Consider the following 7,421-nt stretch of genomic DNA (forward strand, 5'->3'; position numbering starts at 1 on the left):
ATTTCCCTTTAACATAACGCGTGACACTTTACGGGGAGCGCGGGACGTTACAAACCACGCCACTCTCTATATTCCATCTAGCGGTCCCATACTACAAACACGTTGCCAATTGTCCACATTTTAATGTGTCACTTTCTGAGCGCTTATAACCTATCTACACCTGTTTACTTATAATATCATTGGGCAGAGCCCATTTGTTTTGTCACAGTGCACAATCACATTATGGCATCTCCTCCTCTCCCCGTACTTTTTTTTTGACAAGCCCGCCACAACCTCCCATACCGCTACAACTCCTGTAAGCCAGGATCTACAGTAGATACAACCATGAAAACACCGGAACACTGAAGTCCGGTGCGTCCCAGGGACATGAATGACTGACTGTCTTGGATCCCGCAACGAAATAAATCAGAAGATATTATTAGAGGAGAAGAAAAGAAAACGATAGTTTCCACTTCCCTCGGTGAATTTAATGCAGGAGACAGAATGACTTAAGCCTTAAGGCACAAAGAGACTCCACAACTGGGAGAAGCCCAGTCGCCAAGCACCACGGAAATTTGACTTAAAACTAAGTGGGTCCTATGTGTGAGCTGTTATACTTGCTTCCAATAATAGGTATGGCAAAAACGCCTAAACGTACGGAAATTTGTTCTAGACTCCACAAGGTCCGTATAATAAACTACACCTGATGAAACAATTAAATTATCCAACATAGCGTTACGCTCAGATTGCCAGAGACCACACTCCCAGAGTATGTGATGGGCGGATTGCTCATGTTGCAACTCCGCTGTCGAACATTGGCACCATGGTGAATCAACGAGTTTAAATGAGAACAATTTGCTTTTAAAGTTGCCATAGCCAGTAAGAAATTAGGCAACACAGTGATCCACCTCCAACCATGTCCTCTCCAGTCGCTCATGCACGGATGGAAAGAACTGGTAAAGGTGACGGCCCTTGGTAGAAGATTCCCATCTGCACTGCCATTCAATCAGAAGCTCATCCCAGACGTCCGTTAATTCCGGAGCTGCGGACAACGTAAAAGGTTACCGGGGCTCCGGCTCAAAGCAGGAGAAGGAACGGGGTGGTTTTTAGTCAGTAAGAGTCTGACACTCCCTCCCGCCTCACCCAAGGCGGGAGAAGTCATTGGATGATTTTGAAAAAAAAAAAAAAAAAAAAAAAAAAAAAGACGTCCGTTAATGGCTTAAGCAGTCTATCAATTTTGTTTCGATCACGTTGTGCTAGAAAGTTTGCGGAAAAATTAGGTCTCGCATTATATTTAGTACATGGCAGCACGTCCGTACGCTGTCCACTGTCCGTAGTACATGGCGTCACCTCAAGATCGACTGGAAGTAGTCCCGCGAGCACAGGTAGGGCCTCTGTGCTAACCGTCCTATAAGCCTTACACAGAAAGATCAAGGCTAGACGCTGACCTTGAAGAAGCTTCCGCCGTACCGCGCCTATTGTGGCCCTATCAGCCCATACTGGTGCCCCGTAGCACACGCATCCCAGGTAGGTTGCTCCATATATGGTTTTGAGCGTAAGAAAAGAGAGACCCCAGGTAGCCTTCGAAATTCGCGTGAGTGCATAGAAATAATTTTTGGCTTTTTCACTAATAGCCTTAATATGTTCAATAAACGAAAAGTTTTTTTCTAAGACTAGACCGAGATAGCAAACCGACTCCTTTCGTTTTACGGGAACTTTTAAACGTTAACCTCTTTGTACTTGCTTCAATGTTTTTTTAAATGGTTTAGGCCTGCGAACGAGCTGACAGATCACCTGATGGTAAACAATCACCGCCGCCCATGGACACCCGAAACATCAGAGGCGCCACAAGTGCGTTACCGGCCTTATGGGGGTTAGGTATTTAATTCAAGGGTTTTTTTGGGGAAATCGGAAGATAAGGAAGGGGTAATTGGGCCTCCGGTAACCTTATTTACACAACGCAAGCGGTTTCACGTCGGTTTTCTGCAAGGCCGTGGTATCACTCCGGTTGAGCCGGCCCAGCAGTGCTGAAGTATGACTGTTTTCCAAAATAATTAGACAAAATGGGAAACGAACCTGCTCGACTTTATAGTCGAATTCAAGACATGATGCTTTCGCCTGCCCTTTGCCCAAGGTAATTAAAATAATAGAAAAATAAAACAAAAAAATATACAAAAAGCAATATTTATTTACAATTTCATAACAATACGAAGAAATGACGACAGTCTTAAACTTGTTCACTACACTAGCGATAGATGGCGTGACTGTGTTACGTACGGGTCGACACACGGCTCAAGGTAAGCGTCCACAGGCCCGCATCGTACGCATCGGACGGATCGCATCAAACGGATTAATTTTTCAGACTGCGTCCACTGTATCGGCAGCGATCGGATTGCCGACGCGAGTATTAACAATCGGATTGCCGATGCCACTTTCACTCGGATTTTTGGCATCGGCATTCCGTATGACGTCATCGGCACGCATCGCATGTAGGCATTGCCGATGAGCGGTCCGTACGATGCGGATCAGTGGACGCAGTTGTATGAGTTTCTATACGAGACAAACTAAAATCCGTTGCGTGCGATGCGTACGATGCGGGCCTGTGGACGCTTACCTTAAAGGTGCTTTCCCACCAGAGATGTGCTATGTAGCTAATTTGCAAAATGGAAAAGTGGTTCAAATCCTTTATTGGTTGTTTCTTCGAAAAAAATTGCACATCTTTAATGTAAAGTTAATTTTAACTAATATTATAAATGCTTAAGTTTGTGTGTATGTTTATTACTCAATCACGTCAAAACTGCTGAAGGGATCGGTATGAAATTTGGAACAGGGGTAGATTATGGTCTGGAATAACATATAGGTTACTTTTTATCCCACGGGCAGGCGGATAAAGCCACTGGCAGAAGCTAGTCAATTAACCAATTTAGTTTAATATGTTCTCAAGTAATCCATTAAGAATATATTAATTTGAATTTACTAATCAACTTAGATTTAAAAACAAAAAAAATGACATGTCATTTTGTTCGAAGAAACCACCCTTACATTATTTAAAAAATATATTTCATTACTTATATTCTAACCGCTCTACTCAGAGTCATTTAATGGTTACTTAACCCAGCCATTAGCAATTGTTTTCGGATCAAAATCGTTACTAAACAATAGTTTTTTTAAGGGGGGAACATCATCCAATGTCTTCTACCGCCTTGAATGAGGCGAGAGGGAGAGTCAGACTTACTGACTAAAAACCACCCCGTTCCTACTTCTGCTTTTCGAGCCGGAGCCCCGATAACCCGCTAGGTAGTCCGCAGCTCCGGATCAGGCATCAGCCCTACTGGGCCCTATCTGTGGTGGTCTGATGGCTAAAGGAATAGTATAAGTAGCCATTAAATGTCTCTGAATATGGTAGTAAGTGCAATAATTACAACTATTTCTGCATAGAAACGCCTTCAGATATAAATTCATAAAACTAAGAGATCGACTGTTAAGAGTTCGAGATGAAATCACTATTTTTTCACTGACAAATATCTTAACAACAATTGTATTGTGAACCTGATTGAAAAAGAGTAACCTATGGAGTTTCTTGCTCGTTCTTCTCCATAGGAATCTACACTTTGGAACGAGCAAATAGAGCAACTAGAGGACTGACCGACAGATAGACATTTTTTTGACAGATCAGCGCCGGCCACGGACACCCAACAACACCAGAGGAGTCACAGGTGCGTTGCCGGCCTTTTAAAAAGAATATGCTTCTCTTGAAGGTTTGAAGGTCGTATCGAATATGTTCGAGGGAGCTCAACTAATTTCAAGCTAAGATCGGGGCTTATAAACATGACAATGAGCGACATAGTGCAACGCTGTTAATTCTATTTAATGACAAATGTTATTTATGTAAGAATACAATCAATATTTTTATTTATAAACTATGTTTTAATTAATTCAATCTTTATGAATAAAATTACTTAAAAATAATCATTTTTTTTTCTTATGATAGGAACATTTTGAATTTTTCTAACTACTTTATACACAATTCCTAATTAAGGTGTCTGATAGTCTAAGGGGTAGGCAGAGGTGCAGCTATACAATGTATTTCTACACAATTCCACACTCTGTGCAACAAAACTACTTAAAATTCTGAAAATCTTTTCATAACAAGCTTTAAGCAACAATTTAAAATTTTAACTTTAAATACCAAATAGCACCTCATTTCTCTAATTGAAACACACATTCTTAAAAACCCCTCTTTATTCCATGGTATACAGAAACTACAGAGCGCCACCTACTACGCTCCTTACATACTTCTTTAGCTTCCACCACATTCATACATCTGATGGTATACAGAAACTACAGAGCGCCACCTACTACGCTCCTTACATACTTCTTTAGCTTCCATCACATTCATACATCTGATGGTATACAGAAACTACAGAGCGCCACCTACTACGCTCCTTACATACTTCTTTAGCTTCCATCACATTCATACATATGGTTGAAATAGATCGATATAATCATTTAATTTAATAAGCTTTGGTGTATAAAGACTATATCTAAGCCGTGTTGGGAAGCTTATATAATATTGGAATTATTTATAAATTCAACAAGGTTAGTTAAAACGCTAGAAATATTGGAAAAAATCTATAGGTTATGTGAGGCCGTGGTATCACTCCGGTCTAGCCGACACAGCAGTGCCGAAACATAGCTTTAACGCGTGAAAATTTAGTATATTTTTTAAATAATTATGTGCAATTTGGTATATTATCACATCAACAGCCTATAAGTGGCCACTGCTGACCAAAGGCCTCTTCTCACACGGAGAAAGTTTGAGCATTAATCACCACGCTTGCTCAATGTGGGTTGGTGATTTCAAACTTATAATCAGAAATTATAAGCCCAGGTTTCCTCACGATGTTTTCCTTCGCCGTTTGTCAGTGGTGTCCAAATAATCTTAGAATAAATCCTGCGTTTTAACTAACCTTGTATAAACATTAAAAATTAAATATTTAAAGATCTTAAAATCACTAGTTATAGTTAAAAATTCTTTTACTTCACTTATAAACATATCATCACGCATCTTATTGCCGATAAGATACACAGAGGTACATATTACACACCTAGTAATATATTGGCACATTTACGTTTTTCATAGTTTACCTGACTTGTTTAGTTTTTAGTTTACTGACCAATGAACCGTTGTTTTACGTGCGTGAGGGGGAACTACAATAATGGTATAATGACACTTACGACCTCTCTCGATGAATATGGAAATAAATAGATTAATATGCACTTTTAAACACGTAAACCATATAAAATCAATTTCGCATTTTTTGCAGATGTGCCAATATATTACTAGGTGAGCGATATATTTTACTAGGATGCCTGAAAAAAGAGCCAAAGTCTGCTTTCGCATGATCAGCTGTTAGCAGGTAAAGTTCCAAAATACCTACCTAGTTACTAGTCTTCCTATAACGCGGGCGCCTCGCTGCTAACAGCTGATCATGCGAAAGCACGCACGCGCTCAATTCTGTTGTTTTGTTATTGTGATAAAAATAAAACTAATGAGTATACAAACAAAGTTTCTTTAGGAAAGTTGTTTGTAATCATGAGTACAATCACGTGTTTAAATATCGTTCACTAATTACCAGTCACCCTATATGCCCATTTCTTCTGATTAAAAGCAAGTTTTTAGTATTTTTAACTAGATTAATTTAAAAAACTTTTGGTTCTAAATTTTCAGACGCCCTAGTAAATCTCATATTTCTCTTAAATTTTGCAAAAACTATGTATAACTATATACAATAGTCATATACATGTACATAAGAACATTTACTAATACATAAGTAAATAACAAACATTAATAATTATAATTCAAAAAAATATATTTACAATAGGGATGATGACGGGGTATGAAAATTAAAATCTATTTAGTCCGTCAGTTAGGTAATGAAAATATTAGACACGTATTTTTTATATTTTGTCATATAATATAACAATACTTAGATAAAACGAATCAAAGTTTAGGAGAGGGAGCAAATACGTCATTTCTACGTATAAAACTAGAAGTGATGTCACGCGATATTTCAAATCTATATATCTTCGAAAGTATTTGTTTCAGAAAATAAAAATATGTGTGTAATGTTTTAAAATAATCTACAAGACGGACATTAAAATAAAAATTTGTCATCTACCCTATTATCAAAATTAAAATAATAAATATACAATTCAAATGAATTTTTCTATAAAGAAACTAAAATTAAACATTTTACAAATTTCATAAGAGTTAAATTTAATTAATTCAGAATTAAATTACATTTTTTCTAATGAAATACGGTAGTTTCCTACTAGTGAAATACATTACTTGTATCGAATTTTGCAAGAAAAAAATAAGTATAATCGTCAAATTAATGAATGAAAGTACGAAATTAACTAAAAGAAATCACGGTTTACTCACGTACATTAATGGAGAAAGGCTCTACTAGTTTCGAGTCACAGAGGGACTCTTCATCATGAGCAGCGTGCGCAGACGACGTCGCCGAGAGTCCCTCTGTGACTCGAAACTGGTTGAGTTTTTCTCGATTATTTTGGGATATTCCTATTGCATTGAAAAGCAAAAATAATTTATTGTTGACCTAGGAAACTACCGAATTGAGCAAAATATAGGGTGACCGGTAATTAGTGAACGATATTTAAACACGTGATTGTACTCATGATTACAAACAACTTTCCCGAAGATACTTTTTTTGTATACTCATTAGTTTTATTTTTATCACAATAACAAAACAACTAAATTTCGCGCGCACGATAAGCCCGCGGCCGTATCGGAAGACTAGTAACTAGGTAGGTATTTTGCTTTAGCTGCTAATGCTATCAGATCAAAGTATACAAGGAAAGTTTCTTTGGGAAAGTTGTTTGTAATCATGAGTACAATCACGTGTTTAAATATCGTTCACTAATTACCAGTCACCCTATATAAAACAACATCACGCCTTCAACTTTAGTAGGTAGACAGAAACACTAATTTATTTAGACATTATATAAACACTACTTCATTTGTTCGATGTAATACTTTTTTTGAGCACTAACTAATGTCATGGATGAATGAAAATTAAGACATTGCTTACCGCGGTCTTATTTTGGATGGGTAACCGACGTCTGTGACAAATAAGGCCTTAGTAGATCGAAACGAGAGCGCGTTCGGCGCTCTGATTGGTTGGTTAGAGGTAAGCGTCCACAGGCCCGCATCGTACGCATCGCACGCATCGAACGTATGACGTTATCAAAACGCATCGACCATGTAGGCATTGCCGATGAGTAGCGGTAACGTTACGATGGTTGGATCAAGTGCCTGACGCAGTTGTATGCAGTTTCTATACAAGACACAACTGCGTATCCGTTGCGTGCGATGCGTACGATGCGGGTTTGTGCCCTGACCGCCGGTAGTTTTGATT

General features: G+C 38.4%; 1 long non-coding RNA gene across 1 annotated transcript; it reads right to left on the minus strand.

The window, feature by feature from the left end:
• Positions 1–2,147: 2,147 nt before the first annotated feature.
• LOC126911994 (uncharacterized) lies at positions 2,148–6,063 on the minus strand. The gene is made up of 2 exons (XR_007706582.1): positions 4,335–6,063; positions 2,148–4,255 (listed from the first exon to the last, which is right to left on the minus strand). It is a non-coding gene; the product is annotated as an uncharacterized LOC126911994 (long non-coding RNA).
• Between the last annotated feature and the right edge of the window lie 1,358 nt (positions 6,064–7,421).

The sequence above is a fragment of the Spodoptera frugiperda genome, chromosome 21, assembly GCF_023101765.2.
Source record: "Spodoptera frugiperda isolate SF20-4 chromosome 21, AGI-APGP_CSIRO_Sfru_2.0, whole genome shotgun sequence".
In the NCBI taxonomy this organism is placed as follows: Eukaryota; Metazoa; Arthropoda; class Insecta; order Lepidoptera; family Noctuidae; genus Spodoptera; species Spodoptera frugiperda.